The 16,668-nt window shown below is 37.4% G+C and overlaps 1 long non-coding RNA gene and 1 other non-coding gene across 2 annotated transcripts; one reads left to right on the top strand and one right to left on the bottom strand.

Moving 5' to 3' along the window:
• Positions 1-613: 613 nt before the first annotated feature.
• On the bottom strand, positions 614-720 carry LOC113300716. The gene has a single exon (XR_003335905.1). It is a non-coding gene; the product is annotated as a small nucleolar RNA R71 (small nucleolar RNA).
• Positions 721-4,222: 3,502 nt separating this feature from the next.
• Positions 4,223-5,843, top strand: LOC113300143. The gene is made up of 2 exons (XR_003335461.1): positions 4,223-5,413; positions 5,514-5,843. It is a non-coding gene; the product is annotated as an uncharacterized LOC113300143 (long non-coding RNA).
• The last annotated feature ends 10,825 nt before the right edge of the window (positions 5,844-16,668 follow it).

Raw genomic sequence — 16,668 nt, 5'->3', positions numbered from 1 at the left:
TAGATTATTCTTGGAATTCAGTAGTGAATGTCACGACAGAATTAATCTTAATTAGGAATAATTAACTTTGTGGCTCTATACTAGCAGAGCAAGCTGTCTAGGAGCATTAATTATCCCGATATGAGCTTGTCGGTAAGTCATATCCTTTATATAGTCAGGGTAAACTCGTTGTTTGTTCCTGAAGACGTTATCGCTCTATACTAGTAGAGCAAGCTATCTAGGAGCCGTCCATCTCGTGATACTATATAGAAATAATCATTGAAAGTGTTCAGTGTTCATGAGATATGTCGTTGTCCAGTCGTGAGACTACATATCTACATGTACTCTGAGAGAAAGTACTCTCCGTTCAGAATTAGATGAGAGACCCGCGTCTCAATACTCACGTCTGATTGCTGGATCAGAGCTTCGTATAATTATGAGTTCACGATTTTATCCCTTGTCGAAAATCCACCATCTACAGACTCAAGATGTCATGAAACTGAAATTGTTTCCATTTTCTCTAAAGGAGAAATCCAAGACTTGGTTGCATTCTTTGCGACAAAATACCATTAGGACATGGAATAAAATGACTAGAGTGTTTCTGAAAAAGTTTTTCCCGGTGCATAAAACCGTCACTCTTAGGAAAAATATCATGAATTTTTCCCAAAAGGAAAATGAGTCGTTTTTTGAGTGTTGGGAAAGATTTAAAGACTTGCTTTCTAGCTGTCCTCATCATGGTTATGAAATTTGGAGAGTAATTACCTTCTTTTATGATGGTTTGAATTCATGTATGCGTCAGTTTGTTGAAATGATGTGTAATGGTAAATTTTTGAATAAATCACCTGATGATGCTTGGACTTACTTCGATTCGCTAGCTGAAAACGCCCAGAATTGGGATACTTCAGGCACAACGGATAGAAATATGTTCAAACCGTTAGCTACCTCTAGATATGGAATGTATGTGGTGAGTGAGGAAGATGATTTGAATGCTAAAATTGCTAGCTTGCATAGGAAAGTTGATGCTATTCAGAAACCAAATGTAGTTAAGGTAGCTGACTCGGTAGAACATGCTTGTGGTATTTGCGAATGTCTGGAACACTACACTAAGGATTGTCCTACGATCCCAGCATTTTAAGAAGTATTACATGACCAAGCAAATTCCATAGATACTTATAAAAGACCATTTAGCTCCCCATATTCATAAACGTAAAATCCAAATTGGCGAAACCATCCTAATTTCAGTTGGAGGAATGGTCCTACCATGAATGGTCTTAATGTTCCCCAAGGGTCTCCATCTAGTAACCCTTATGTGCCACCTCATAAGAATAATCTTGAGGATACTTTACAAACTTTTATGGAGGGACAGACACAGATAAATCAGAATGTTATGAAGACTTTGGATGAGATGAAAACTAGCATAGTTAGAATTGAATCACGTCCCAATGTTAGGGAGAAAGGGACATTGCCTGCCCAAAATCAACCTAACCCAAAGGGACAATTTGAGGTTAAAAATTCTAACTTGGAGCAAGCTAATGTTGTCACCACTCTTAGAAGTGGTAAGGTGATAGAGACTCCAATGAAGGTAAACGAACCTGAGAAGTCTCCAAAACCCAAGGGCGATGACTGTCACAGTGATACTGAAAATGAAAATTCTGATGTTGATAAGAAAATGCATGCTCAATTTCCTCATCGTTTGTTGTCTACTAAACAGTTGGCTGATAATAAGGATATCCTTGATGTTTTTCAGCAGGTGAAGATCAACATACCTCTCTTGAGTGTGATTACGCAAGTTCCAGCTTACGCCAAGTTTTTAAAGGATCTCTGCACGGTCAAGAGGAAGCACAATGTGCAGAAAAAGGCATTTCTCACGGAATAGGTAAGTTCTATTCTTCAACATAACACTCCTCCCAAATATAAAGATCCGGGATGCCCTAGTATTTCTTGTATAATAGGGGATTTCATGATCAAACAAGCACTTCTAGATTTGGGAGCTAGTGCAAACCTCCTACCTTTCTCGGTTTATGAGCAGTTGGGCTTAGGTGAATTAAAATCCACCTCGGTCACTCTACAACTTGCGGACAGATCCTTTAAAGTACCGAGAGGGGTAGTTGAGAATGTGTTAATTCAAATCGATAAATTTTATTATCCTGTGGATTTTATCGTTTTGGATACTCAACCTGTAGCTAATGCTAGTAAAGAAATACATGTCATCTTAGTTAGTCCTTTTCTTGCAAATGGAAATGCCTTGATTAATTGTCGAACTAGGATAATGAATCTTTCATTTGAAAATATGACTGTTGAGTTGAATATATTTGATGCATGTAAAGGTCCAGGTGGTAGTGATGATATTCATGAAGTTAATATGATTGAAACATGTGTGCAGGAAAAAGCATCTCTTCTAGAAGCGAAGGTTCCTTTAGAAGCTTGTCTTCCTAATCTATTGGATTTAGATCATGATGGATACATTGAAGAAGTTAATTCTTTATTGAATTCATCCCTGTTGCTGGAAACGGATAAGTGGCAGTCTAGATTTGAGTCACTTCAAATTAGTGAGACTTAGCCATTGTCTCGATATGTAGAATTCCCAAAGCCTGACCTCAATCGCCTTCCTAATGAACTGGATTATGATGTTTTAGGCCAAAATGGAGATGTTCAAGTTTTCTTACCATCTGAACTTAATGACAAACAGAAAATAATGCATTCACATGTTGTTAGGAAGCATATAAGTGTCGCAGATTGGAGTATTGCAGACAAGAAAGGAATTGATCCTAGTATTTCCGCACATAGGAAGTCACAGCTCAATGAGCTTCATGAGATCAGAAATAGGGAAGATACAAACTGCAAATGTAAAATGAAATTGTGTTTTGATAAGCATGTTATTAGGGAAACAGTTGAACCAGTTCTTTGCTATGATTCTCATTTGAAATTGTTTTATGATAAGTTCAAGTCACCATTTAATGTTAAAAATGAATTTCGTGATTGTACTGTTGGCATTCAAAACCCGATTAACAACAACATCTTCAAGGTTAATGTGCAGCTATTGAAATCAGTTTTGGAACTTGTGAATCCAGAAGTCGATACCACGACTCTGGAGGATCCTTCTTATGCTTGATTGGCTGTGTTTTGCAGATGTCTGGCTGGAGACATAAAATTCAGCGCTTTAGGGAGACAACCCTTGTGTTTATGGGTATCACAGCTGGAAGCCCTCACGAGACAAAAACTCGTCCTCTTGTGCGAGCTTGAGGTTTAAAGGCTTGTTGCATGGGCTAAATGCAACCGAACTGACCTGCAACAGTGGTAAAATAATTTAGTTTTATTTTATTTCTTTTTTTTATCATGAATAATATGTTTGTGCTCGGCTGATTACCCCTTTCCACCTTTGAATTGTTTTTAACCACTGCCACATTAGGGATAATGTAGAAACTAGGTTGGGGGTGGGGTGAATTATATCCATGCTTTTCTGATTCTATGTCTGCATATTTATGTTTGATTGTTGCTTGTACATTTTAATGCTTTAAAAAAAATGAAGTGAAAATTTTACATGATAAGATCAGTTGTTTAACGGTCATTCTACACCACTGTTTAGTGGTTTTGTTTAGTTGTTTAGCTGACACCTTTAATCCAGCCGTTTAGCGGATTTTTCTTACTGTTTAGCAGACATTTCTCAATCATTGTTTAGTGGTTCAGTCTAGCTGTTTAGCAGACGTCTCTCTATATTCAGCTGTGTAGCGGATATAATTTATTTTTATTTTGCTCGGGACTAGAAAAATGTAAGTGTGGGGGAGTTTGATAAGAATGTAAGTGCGACATTTTTATACACACATCTATACTAGCTAGGTCTCGATATTTGGCTAATAATATTGTTTTAACTCGTTTACAAGAATTACAAGTGAAATTCGTTCATCCAAAGAATAAACGGCTAAATGAGCTAATTAGAATTTGCGACATGAATGACCAAAGTGGCTGGCCTGGTATCTCTACATATCAGCACCACTCAAGTCAATCACGGCACCAAATGTAGACGGAGAGTTGTGACCTGGAAGACACATGAATTTGCTGGCAAGTCAACAGCTCATGTTGCCTCATCACTTGAGCAATCTGGTGGCCAGAACTGCTGATTTTAGGGAGAGAAGTCTTCTTTGCCAAACGTGTGAGATGCACTAGTGGGTCTAGAGAATCAAAGACGTGGCTTACTCTATTACCACATCCTTTATGGCGGTATATTCTAAAACCTCAACAGCATTTTCTCTACTTCACAAAATTTCTCAATCGAGCTGGTGGTGTTGAGCACCAACATTACCGACGGTGGATAACGGAAATAGAGACGGCAAAGAGTGGCGTTGGAATTCAGTTTCTTCTCGCGAAATCAGCAAAGTCAGTTCTTGAAGGTGCTGTCAGATTCAATGTTTTGGGCGTTCAAACAACTGAAGAATGGATGGGCCATGAGGTGAATTCATTCATGATTTCAACATCAGCAACAAATGGAATTTGGAGGTTTGGCATGGATCAATTTATAGGATTCGTATGTTGGGTTTGAATTGAATATCTTAATTGTGGACAAGTACAACAACAACGGTACCAGATCGTGAAATTAGGTCAACAATGGAACTGAAATTTGGGGGTTTTGTGATTCAAGTTTGGGTCTTAATGGAGGAAGAAAAGTACAGTCAGTTGTGGTGTTGTCTGGTACCTTGAATGGGTTTGGTCTGTAACCTGATCTTGAGTAGATGGATGTTGTATGGGTGATGTTTCAGTCGTACAAGGAGATGATTTTTGCTGTCATGGCCGAGAACTAGAAGGGTTAAGAGCTCAATTGAAATGGTGCTGGTGATGATGGCATCTGGGCAGTTTTCAGCCGTGAAACGGTGGCTGTACAGATCTTGGAAGTGAATGAAGCTGAGTTTAATTTGGAGATTTTATATATCTGAAATTGGATCTTAATACTGGCAGCAAAGGCATGAATGGTGATTGAATTGAGTAATGATGGGTTTCTGCTTTTGAAATAAGATTTGAGATTGGGGGTTTATCCCATGGACAGAGTTTGAATCAATTCGATTGTACAACAACAACAACAACAACAGATGGATTGGGGTTTGTTAATATGAAATTTTATTGTTTGTGCTTCAACTATGCTGGTGTGTTGGTTTAGATGGTGCAACCAGTGGGAGACGAGTGAATTCAGATTGCAGCTCTTGTATCTCGGCTAAGAAGCAAGTTGTGGTTTGTCTGTTGGATGTTGATGGGTTACATGGAATGGAATGAGGCCGTAATTAAGGCTCAACAACCGATTTCAGCTGGTGTGAGCAGAAATATGTGGAAGACGTTACAGCTATATGGAGTGCTTTCCCCTAATCCAGGAAGTGTTTGAATCAAGTAGTTAGAGAAGAAGTCAAGTTGTTGATGTATAAAGGATGAGCTTAATCAACCAAGAAGGGTACGCTAGAATACCACTTTTTCCTCTTTTTATTCTTTGGTTTTCTAGCTAGGTCTTGCTGTTAGTTTTTCTTATTTGTTGTTTTGGTGTTTTTCAATAGAAATATCTAATGGCTATCTACACAACAATGAGACGCTAAACCTCTCTTTGCCAAGATAAGAGGGGACACTTAATGGGTTCAATGTTCTTAAGTTATCATCAATAAGTCTTTTTAAATGCTTAATCCATTTCATCTTTGTTTGATTACTATTTTGTGTTGAGTGTGTCTATAAACTTCTTAGATTTAGTGTGATTTTCGGATACATTGAATGTTATGAAATCCCTGTGACATTTCTCAACAGGGCTTTATATTTAGAACATAATATCAATCTTTATGTAATGGTACTTTTAGTTACACTCAGAAATTTATATGTCTTATCTTTCGGGTAGAGCAAATTACTATTTGTTTCTATTCGAGTTATCTTTTTTCGATGATATAAGAACCTGAAGGTCATTAGGTGGAACCTTAAAGTCTTGGTAGATTCACAACATTTGTGTCTCATAGAAGTATGCAAGACACAATTGAAGCAAAATCGGTTATGATTCACTCGAATCAATTCATGAACATTATAGCCACGGTTTGCAAAGATTGCATTCCTTATTATATAAGTGTATTTGTTCATGAGTATGTAAACATACTTAACCGATTTTAGAACTTAACCTTCAGGTGCGCAAACAGGTACGCATACCTAAGTTTCCGGACCTGGTCTTGTTCGCCAGTATGCAAACGGGTAAGCATACTGTCATTCATGACCGAACTTAGTTGAAATCAGTACGCATGACCGAACTTAGTTGAAATCAGTACGCATACGGGTACACATATTATAGTTCTTGGACTTCAACTGTTGAATCAGTATGCATACGGGTATGCATACTAAATCCCGGGCTTGGAATATACTTGGAACAGTTAGCATACAAGTACGCATACTGTGTTATATCCAATCAATGGTCAATCGTTCTAAACTCCCATTTTAATCATTGAAACATTCTTAAAAGACGAGAATAGCTGTCTCACACAAACTATTAACTTCAAAGCAATTTTCAAGTGATCAAACGATTAATACGAAACATTCCGAGTCTACATCAAATAATTGTCTCACACAAATCATATAAGATGTTACCAGGCGATTTTCACATGATCATCTTTTGACTTTCGTCAAGAATAAAAGATGAACTTGGCTAAAGGGAATGTTGGTCGAATTTTAGATAGTGGTAAATAAGGTTGTTGTTCACTCGGACTTTGTTGAGATTGATTTTTGGCTTAAATATAAAAAAAATACTAAAAATAAGAAAATATATATATATAAAAATGATCACAGGATGAAGAGACACTAGGACGCAGGATTTCACTACTTTTCATATTCTTGTGGTTCAGTCATTAACTCTAGATAATATATCTCAAACAAAAGAAGTTGTGACTCTAATTCTGTGTCAAAAATAGATTTCATAAAACATTAGTTGTAAGTTGTAAGCATGACGCATCAAAAGTGATTGAAACTAAGCATGCGACATCAGACAAAATAACAAGTAATTAATAGAAATCATAAATCAATTAAATCTATGCAAAAAGTCCATAGAGAATTAATTAATTTACCACAATCATGAAAAGTTGCTTCCTCCGTTGTCCCAATGTTTGGGTTTCAGCTCCTCATATTGTAGACACGCTCGAAATTCATCTTTATTTCTCAAAGGGTGTTCACAATAATGAAATGGGAGAAAAACAATAAAACCGGATTTTGTAACACTTATAATTGTTACAAATAACTGTTACAGTGAACGATAGAAAGAAAGTGTCACAGTCATTGTAGCACAACGACTGCCTTTAAGGGTCTTATGTTCTCCGTTCTCTCCTTCAATAGAAGCAGCAGAGACAAGCTCTGCAACTCTGGTTTCTTACCCAATTTCGTCCCCTAACTCTCCATGTCCTCCTAAGACATCCCAGCAGCCTATATATACTCAACAGCTGATGAGTGTCAACTAGTGCATAATTCTTTATCGTTATACTGGCATTTATCTCATCTTTTGTGCTTAAATTCTCCATTTTATCCCAAATTCTGTATTTTCAGTGCTTTCAAGAATAAACGATTTTACTAGTTTGTTTTGTGTTTTTAAGTAGTAACTAAAGCTTGGATGTCTTGAGAAGATAAAGGAACAAAGAATTTGTGGCTAGAGGCAGAAAGCAAGGGCACCACGGAAAGGCTGTGAGAAATATAGAAGAACACAGTGGGCTTGGTTGGAGATATTTGCTTAAAAGAGAAAGTGGTCTTGATAGAAGAATTGTCAAACAAACCCAAAGCTTGACCCATTTTCATAACCCGATACATCAACATTTGATGCAAGCGTTCGCAAAGGCACCGCGGAAAAGCTGTGAGAAGTATAGAAGAACACAGTGGGCTTGGTTGGATATATTTGCTTAAAAGAGAAAGTGTGCTTGATAGAAGAATTGTCAAACAAACCCAAGGCTTGAAGCATTTTCATAACCCGATACACCAACATTTGATGCAAGCGTGCCACACTGAATCACCTCATTTCTCCCCAATTTCATCCTATCGACCAAAATCCTAACTCCATTTTCATCTTCTCCTTTCCTACCTATGTGTACTTTAACCACCACCCATCTCTACCTCTCCGTCATGTACTTCTTTTTTTACCACCAAAACCACCCATCTCTACCTATTCAATTCTCTCATTTATTGTAATTGTTCTTTATTACTTCACCTGCCTAGTGAAGGTAGCCCTAGGTATACTGATTGCAGCAAGAAAAATGCATGAAACATTACATCAATCTGTAAAGTGAAGAGAGGCACCATACCGAAGACAGTGAGTGGTCAAGATGAAGTGGTTAAATTTTGATTAGGCAACTAGTAAGTTTCAGAATTATTATACCTAATTTTATGGTTGTCTATTGATAATTGGGGGAAATCTTGTATAAATAGAGATGGGTTTATGATGTAAAAAGCATTCCCGGAGTAGCCAGTGCTCCAAACTGTAGTAATAATATCAGGTTTAATTTCAGTTTTCTCCATGTTTTAATACATAAACTAGGGTTTAGATGAAACCCTTAATCTACAACTAGTTTTATTCATGTTTTGAGTATTGTTCTTGTTGTGCTTAAATGATATATGAATGGTTTAATCATTGTGTCACACATATTGCTTTCACCTTGTTTGTCATGCAACCTAGGTAGTTAGAATACCTCTATGTTGTGCTTCAACTCATGCTTAAGAGACCAAGCTAATCTGTGATGAGTTGTGCTGTAAGAAGACAACTTATTCTAGGGATTAGTTACCTTAGTTGATATTACGCCATCTAATTAAGATTACCATGGATAAACAGCAGACTTGCATCTTGACTAGTGTCCATTACAAGGGACAAGATTAGTATCAGAACTGAATTGACTTAGCATAGGTTAGAAGGTGGATTCAACTGCCCTGGTACCTTTATTTATCTTTGTGTTTCTTAATCTTGTATGTTTAAGCATAGTCATTCATAACCTTTGTCGTATCGACGCAGACCCCCCTGGTTACTCTTTGTTCGAAATCCGTTTAGAAAGACTTAAAATTCAACTTTACATCTCCCTAGTCTCTGTGGGATCGACATGTATTTGCTTTGTCTATAACAGATGTTGTTTACTTGCAGTTTAATATTGTAGGATTCTAAGCCTACCAAGTTTTTGGCACCGCTGCCGGGGACTCGGTAGCGGTGTAGCTGAATCTGTAGTGTATCTTTATTGGTTCAAGATTTATTCATGTATATATGTGTTTAGATTTTCTAATTTTTTTCAGTTGTTTTTCACATAGCTTGTCTGTAATTCTAGCCTGCATCTTAGTGTTAGCTGTAACTCTTAATCTCAGTCATCCACTTTCTGTACATATTTGTTTCAGTTTTAGATTATAGTTTGTCTGACATTAGTTTTACTTAGTTATTTCAACCATCTGTGTGTAGAATTTTCGTCTCATCTCTTTATTATTTTCTGTAGTTGCTAATTTTCTGTCACTTAAGTCACCTGCATCATCATATATCTTGCTTAGTTAAAACTTTCGGCCATTGTATGTTGTAGCTTGTCAGTTTTTTATAAGTCCCTTTTTAGTTGTTTAAGTTGATCCTTTGTAAAAATATGTTGTTGAACTGTGCTAATTAGGTTAGAAATCTGTAACTGTATCTTAGCCCTGTAAAATCTTAGTTGTAGTAGTAGCTTTAGCTTTTTGTCACAGTGTGACAAGTAACTTTGGGCACCTTGGTCGCTCTTAGTACTTAGTTAGGTGCCTTCATTCATTTTTTGTTGTTAGTTATTGGTGTAGTTGTGCCCGTTGGATTTGAGACACGTGTTGCTCATCCATTGTTGGCCGAGTAGGGTTATTCATTGGGTATTTATGCTGTAAGAGAACCCTAAATCGTTTTTTATCTGAAAATTAATGAAAACAACAACCATTTGGCTGCGCATATTTGCACAGATCTTGGTCTGAATCTTCGATTCAGATGGTGTTCATCACCATTTATTCCCTCATTTCTTCGATCTACTTGTTTAATTGTTGTCTAATCACAACAATTGGTATTCAGAGCCGTTCGAATCCACCAATGTTTTTTTACAATGACCCTTAAAGCAGTTGAAGAAGAAGTAACCCAATTGAAAGCTTCTCAATCTAAACTTCAAGCAGATTTCAATACCTTATCATTTGAACTCTCTACTAAGTTTGATACTCTAGCAACCAACCTCAACAGTACATTATAAGAGAACAATCAAAATCTAGTGAGATTATTCAGCCGACCTTACAAAAATCATCATCAAACTCATACTGAAGATCCCATTGGATCCCAGATTCATGATACGGAGGAGCAGGGTTTTGCTCATCATCGTCAACACATCCCTTCCCATCGAATTCCTAAGATCGATTTTCCTAGATTTGATGGTGCAAATCCTCGCAGTTGGATCCAAGAAGTTGATAGATACTTTCAACTACATGACATTTGTTAGAGCATTTCTCGGTCGAACTCGCATGCGTTGATATCTCAAGCATGTTTGACAATGTTAGTGATCAAAACTATAAGTCTTGATTTCTAGTCTACTATAGCTAAGTTTTGGACTAGGATAGAAAGTGAAGTTGAGCTCAAGAACTCTATGGCAATCATCATACAAGACTAAGGACTACTCAAGGAACTGGTGGATCTTCATCGACTAAAAGGTATGTGGAGACTTGAACTTATCTATCACTCAAAATTCTATCTACTTTATCTCCTATTTTAAGACAAAAGTTGTTTTGCTATATAGACTTTGATTATACACATTTGCTATTTCGAGCCGAGTTTATCTCGCCTATCTATTTCTCGAAATATGTGTTGGTAAGCTTTTGCTTTGGCCAAGTTCATCTTTACCTAGTGACGAAATTCATGATATGTTTCAATCACTTGAAAATTGCTTTGACGAAAAATAGTTTGTGATTAACAACTATATAATAACGTCCTCTAAGAATGTTTCGATGATTGAAATGAGAGTTTAGATCATATAACCAATGATGGATATAAGCATTGTGTGGCAACACATATATGTATAAGTCTTTTTTTCCTTGAACCAAAGTTTGCGAACTTTGTTGATTAAGAGAACCGGAACAAGAGCCGTGAACCCAGTCCTCGAACTGGCGGAAGTTCTCGTCCCGAGAATATCCGCTGGAGTTTGAGAACTCCTTCCGGGAACTTAAGTCCACGAACTAAGTCTGCGAACTTAAGTTGGTTATATCTAAAGACGATTGTTTGTGCTTATTTATATTAACTAAGGAATGCTAAATGCAAACCGTGGCTATATAGTTCATGAACCGATTCGAGTGAATCAAATCGTTTTTGCTTCGATTGTGTCTTGTGTAGTTACATAAGACTTCCTTGCAATTGAACAACTCTCTAACTAGTTCATTTGAGTCATTTGAACTAGTTATGGTGAAGAAGAACATGGTTTATATGAAAGTGTTCATATGGCTAACCATTTGGTTAACTATTGTTGAACCAACAAATGTTCATGTTTGGGTACGGTTACATAAACCCAAAATAGTACATTTCATTTGTGTGTAACAAGCTAAGTTTTCGATCCAACGGTTGAAAGATATTAGCTTGAATTTAATCAGGTTTTCATCTAATGGTGAATATTGAATACTTTGTTACCAAGCTAACATTGATTGCAAACCCTGATTTGAAAGACTATATAAAGGAGAACTCTAGCAACTGGGAAACCTAATCCCCACACCTTCCGTGTGATACTAGTTGTATTAGCTAGAGTCGATTCTCCTTTAACCTTAGGTTTCTTCTTGTAAACCAGGTTAACGACTTAAAGACTTCATTGGGATTGTGAAGCCAGACCGATACTACTTTCTCGTAGTTGTGTGATCTAATCTTGCATATTCTATCGTTTTGAGTACAATCGTAACGATTGTCTTGAGATTTATATCTCCGATAGGCAAGATAGAAAAGTAATCACAAACACTTCGTCTCATCGTTTGTGATTCCACAATATCTTCTTTCGCCGCGTCGATTAAGATTATTGTGAGGTTATTGATAATACTAGGTTGTTCTTCGGGAATATAAGTCCCGGTTATCAATTGGTTCATGTTCACCTTGATTTATCAAAACACGGAACAAAACTCGTAGGTATTTCTGTGGGAGACAGATTTATTTATTATGTAGACTTTTCTGTGTAATACGGATTTGTTTGTTAAAGTCTTCGACTTTGGGTCATAGCAACTCTTAGTTGTGGGTGAGATCAGCTAAGGGAATCAAGTGCGTAGTATCCTGTTGGGATCAGAGACTTAAGGAGCGCAACTGTACCTTGAATCAGTGTGAGATTGATTGGGGTTCAATTACAGTCCAGGCCGAAGTTAGTTTGCAGTAGGATAGTGTCTGTAGCAGCTTAATACAGTGTGGTGTTCAATCTGGACTAGGTCCCGGGGGTTTTATGCATTTGCGGTTTCCTCATTAACAAAATTCTGGTGTCTGTGTTATTTCTATTCCGCATTATATTTTGTTATATAATTGAAATATCACAGGTTGTGCGTTTGAATCAATCAATTGGAAATCCAACGTTTGGTTTTTGATTGAAATTGATTGATCCTTGAACATTGTCTTTGGTACCGTTCAAGTGATTTCTCTTGTATTCAATTAGACTCGCAGATTTCTATTTGCTTGATAAAGAATTGAATCAAGAAAGAGAGATATAACTCTTTGATATACTCTTTATAGATTGAGTCTTGTTGATTCTCTTAAAAGTATATTGGAGTTTGTCCATACAGATTACTAAGCGAAATATTGGGTGTGGTTGTTGTACCCCCGGTTTTCAATATTGAAGAACACAAAAAGGTGGATATCGCTGCAATCTACCTTGAGGGTAAGGCTGAAAAGTGGTTTTTAAATTTCCAAGTTAATAGAAATAGAATTACTTGGATTGATTTAGCTAAAAGCATATGTGCTAGATTTGAAAATCCTGTGGATGAAAATTTTGTGGGCAGTTTCAATAAACTAGTTCAAACCACCACAGTGGATGACTATTATGAAGATTGTGAATCTCTCAAGGCATTAATGCTTGATATGAACCCATCTCTTACTGAAGCATATTTTGTTATGAGATTTGTTAGTGGCCTCAAAGATGAAATAAGCAAGTCTGTATCCGTGTTTCATCCCCAAACTTTGGCTGATGCTTTCAATTTGGCCAAATTACAAGAGCAAAAACTTAATTGGCCCATACAGCTTTTAAGTCATTCAATAAATCTTTCTCAGCTAATTTTACCTCCAACACACAATACTCTTCTGCACCATTGTCACCTAAACCAATTCTTACTTCACCTAAGTCTCTACCTACAACCCCAAAATCCTTCTTCACCCCTCCACCAAAGGCCAACCCTCCAAACCCAATTATGAAAAGACTTTCTCAGGAGGATATGGACAAAAGAAGAGCTCAAGGGTTATGCTATAATTGTGATGCTGTTTACAAACCAGGGCATTTCTGTAAAGGGAAACAAAAAGTTTACATGCTTCATATGGATAATGTTGAGACTCATGACACCGAGGAAGAGGAAGACATATTTGGAGAAGCTCAAGAATCTCCAGTACACTCTGAGGTTGAGATTTCACTTCATGCTCTCACAGGAAATGCAACTGATGAGACAATTAGAATTCCTGGTATTCTTCACAACCAAAAAGTATCTATCCTCATTGACACTGGAAGCACAACAAGTTTTATTGATAGTGCCTTAGCTACTTCCTTGGAATGCTGCATTGAACCAACTAAACCAATGTTGGTCACTGTAGCCAATGGAGAGAAGACAGTCGGTACTAGCATTTGCTCAAACCTGCAATGGAGCATGCAGGGCCACCACTTTTTGGACAACCTAAGGATTTTACCTCTAGGTGGTTGTGAAATTATCCTTGGTGCAGATTGGCTCAAGACTTTGGGTGATGTTCTTTTCAATTTTTCTAAGCTCAATGTTTATTTCACACATCACAAGAAGCAGATTACCTTAAAAGGTATTTCTCCTAAGCCTACTTTACTTCAGATGAGTAGTTCAGCAGCTAGAAAAAAAAATTCTACTTCTTCTCATGGCATGGTGGGACAATTATTTTCTATTTCTTCTCACCCCACACCCACCACTCCTCCAATATTACTACCATTGCTGACTAGATTTCAAGATATATTTCATGAACCTACTCAGCTACCACCAAAGAGAAGTTTGGATCATAAAATCCCTCTTCAGCCTAATTCTACACCTGTTAACCTCAGAGCCTACAAATGCCCTTATATTCAAAAGATGCAGTTGAACATATTGTCAAGGAAATGCTCCATTCTGGCATTATTCATCCAAGTCACATCCCTTTTGCATCTCCCACTATTCTTGTTAAGAAGAAAGATAACTCATGGAGATTTTGTGTTAATTATACGAAATTAAACAACATCACCATTAAATATAAATTTCCCATTCCTATTGTGGATGAACTGTTAGATGAGTTATGTGGCTATGCAATTTTTTCCAAGATTGATCTAAGAGCTGGTTATCACCAAATCAGAATCCATGATTTGGATATCTTCAGAACAACATTTAGAACTCATCAAGGTCATTACGAGTTTAAAGTCATGCCATTTGGTCTAACCAATGCACCTGCCACTTTCCAAGCTTTAATGAATGAGATTTTCCAACCATATTTGAGGAAATTTGTGTTGGTCTTCTTTGATGATATACTGATTTACAGCTCTAGCATGACTGAACATTTAGAACATCTAAAGATTGTATTCTCCTTACTCAGACAACATCAACTATTTGCTAAGATGTCTAAATGCAGTTTTGGGCAATCCTCATTGGAATATCTGGGTCACATCATCACAGCTGATGGAGTTAGTGCTGATCCTTCCAAGATTGAGTGCATGAAAAATTGGCGACTTCCTAAAAATATCAAGGAACTTAGAGGATTCCTTGGCCTCACAGGCTATTATAGGAAATTTGTTAAGGGTTACAGCTCAATCAACAAACTTCTCACTGCATTGTTTAAGAAGAATGTATTCCATTGGAGCTCAGCTGCTACTACTGCTTTTGAACATCTCAAGACTGCTATGTGCAACACTCCTGTCATGGCTCTCCCTGACTTTACAAAACCTTTTGTAGTTGAAAGTGATTCTAGTGACTCTTGCATTGGTGCAGTTCTAATTCAAGAAGGCATACCTATTGCTTATTATAGTAAGCCCTTGGGTCCAAGAGCAACATCTCTCTCAACTTATGAAAAGGAGTTTTTGGCCATAGTTATGGCTGTTCCGAGATGGATGCATTACTTACAAAGGACAAGATTCACCATTAGAACTGACCATCAAAGCCTCAAATACTTCCTAGAGCAAAAGCTTACAACATCATTCCAGCAAAAATGGTTGATCAAATTATTGGGTTCCAACTATGACATTCAGTACAAGAAAGGAAGTGAGAACATGGTGGCTGATACTCTTTCAAGAAGGCCAATAGAGACTGTTACTTGCAATTCCTTGTCAATCTCTACACCAAATTGGGTTCAAGATGTCACAGATAGCTATATCAATGACCCTCAATCCAACCAACTTATCTCTGCACTTCTCCTCAACCCTCTTAGCATTCCTAATTATACTTATGAGAATGGTATTTTAGCATACAAGCACAAGTTATACATTGGTACATGAAGCAACACAAGACACACACTCTTTACTTCTCTACATGCTTCTGCCATTGGTGGCCATTCTGGCATTCAAGCAACTTCTGTGAGGGCTAGAAGTCATTTTTACTGGAAGGGTATGCACAAAGACATAGTGATGTTTGTCTCTCACTGTGATATCTGCCAAAGAAACAAAGGTGATACCACCAATTCTGCAGGTCTTCTCCAGCCTCTTCCTATACCTGATCAACCATGGCAGCATATCACCATGGACTTCATAGAGGGCTTACCTGTCAGCAACAAGAAGAGTGTCATACTTGTCATTGTAGACAGGCTGACTAAATTTGCTCATTTTTTAGCTCTGTCACATCCATACAAAGCTGCCTCAGTTGCTCATGCATTTCTTTCTCAAGTGTTCAAATTGCATGGCTTGCCTTCCTACATAGTGTCAGATAGAGACAAGGTCTTCACCAGCAATTTTTGGCAGGATCATTTTAAAGCTTTGGGTACAAATATGAACTTAAGCACTGCATATCATCCTCAAACAGATGGACAAACTGAGAGAGTCAATGCATGCTTGGTAACTTACTTGAGATGTCTCACTAGACATAAACCCAGCAAATGGATCCAATGGTTAGCTCTAGCAGAATGGTGGTATAATACAAGCTTTCATACTAGTCTGAAAATGTCCCCCTTCCAAGCACTCTATGGGCATGTCCCTCCCCACTTAGCATTCCCTACCACTGCTACAACTTCAGTAGATGTTGTTGAAACTTATTTAAATGACAGAGATTCTTTACTTGATATTCTCAAAGAATCACTTCACTTAGCTCAAGAGAGAATGAAGCTCTATGCTGACAAGTCACGCAAAGATAGAAGCTTTGAGGTGGGGGATTTGGTGTATCTTAAGCTACAACCCTATTGGCAAGCATCTGTGTCTCTCAGAAAGAACTTCAAACTCTCTTCTAAGTTCTATGGTCCCTTCCCAGTTATACAGAAAATTGGTAATGTGGCTTACAAGTTGCAGATGCCTCTCATGCGCGTATCCACCTAGTTTTTCATGTATCCCGGTT

The sequence above is a fragment of the Papaver somniferum genome, chromosome 7, assembly GCF_003573695.1.
Source record: "Papaver somniferum cultivar HN1 chromosome 7, ASM357369v1, whole genome shotgun sequence".
NCBI classification, from domain to species: Eukaryota; Viridiplantae; Streptophyta; class Magnoliopsida; order Ranunculales; family Papaveraceae; genus Papaver; species Papaver somniferum.
Note: the sequence above shows the minus strand (reverse complement) of the source record. Positions and strands in the feature narration are given on the sequence as shown.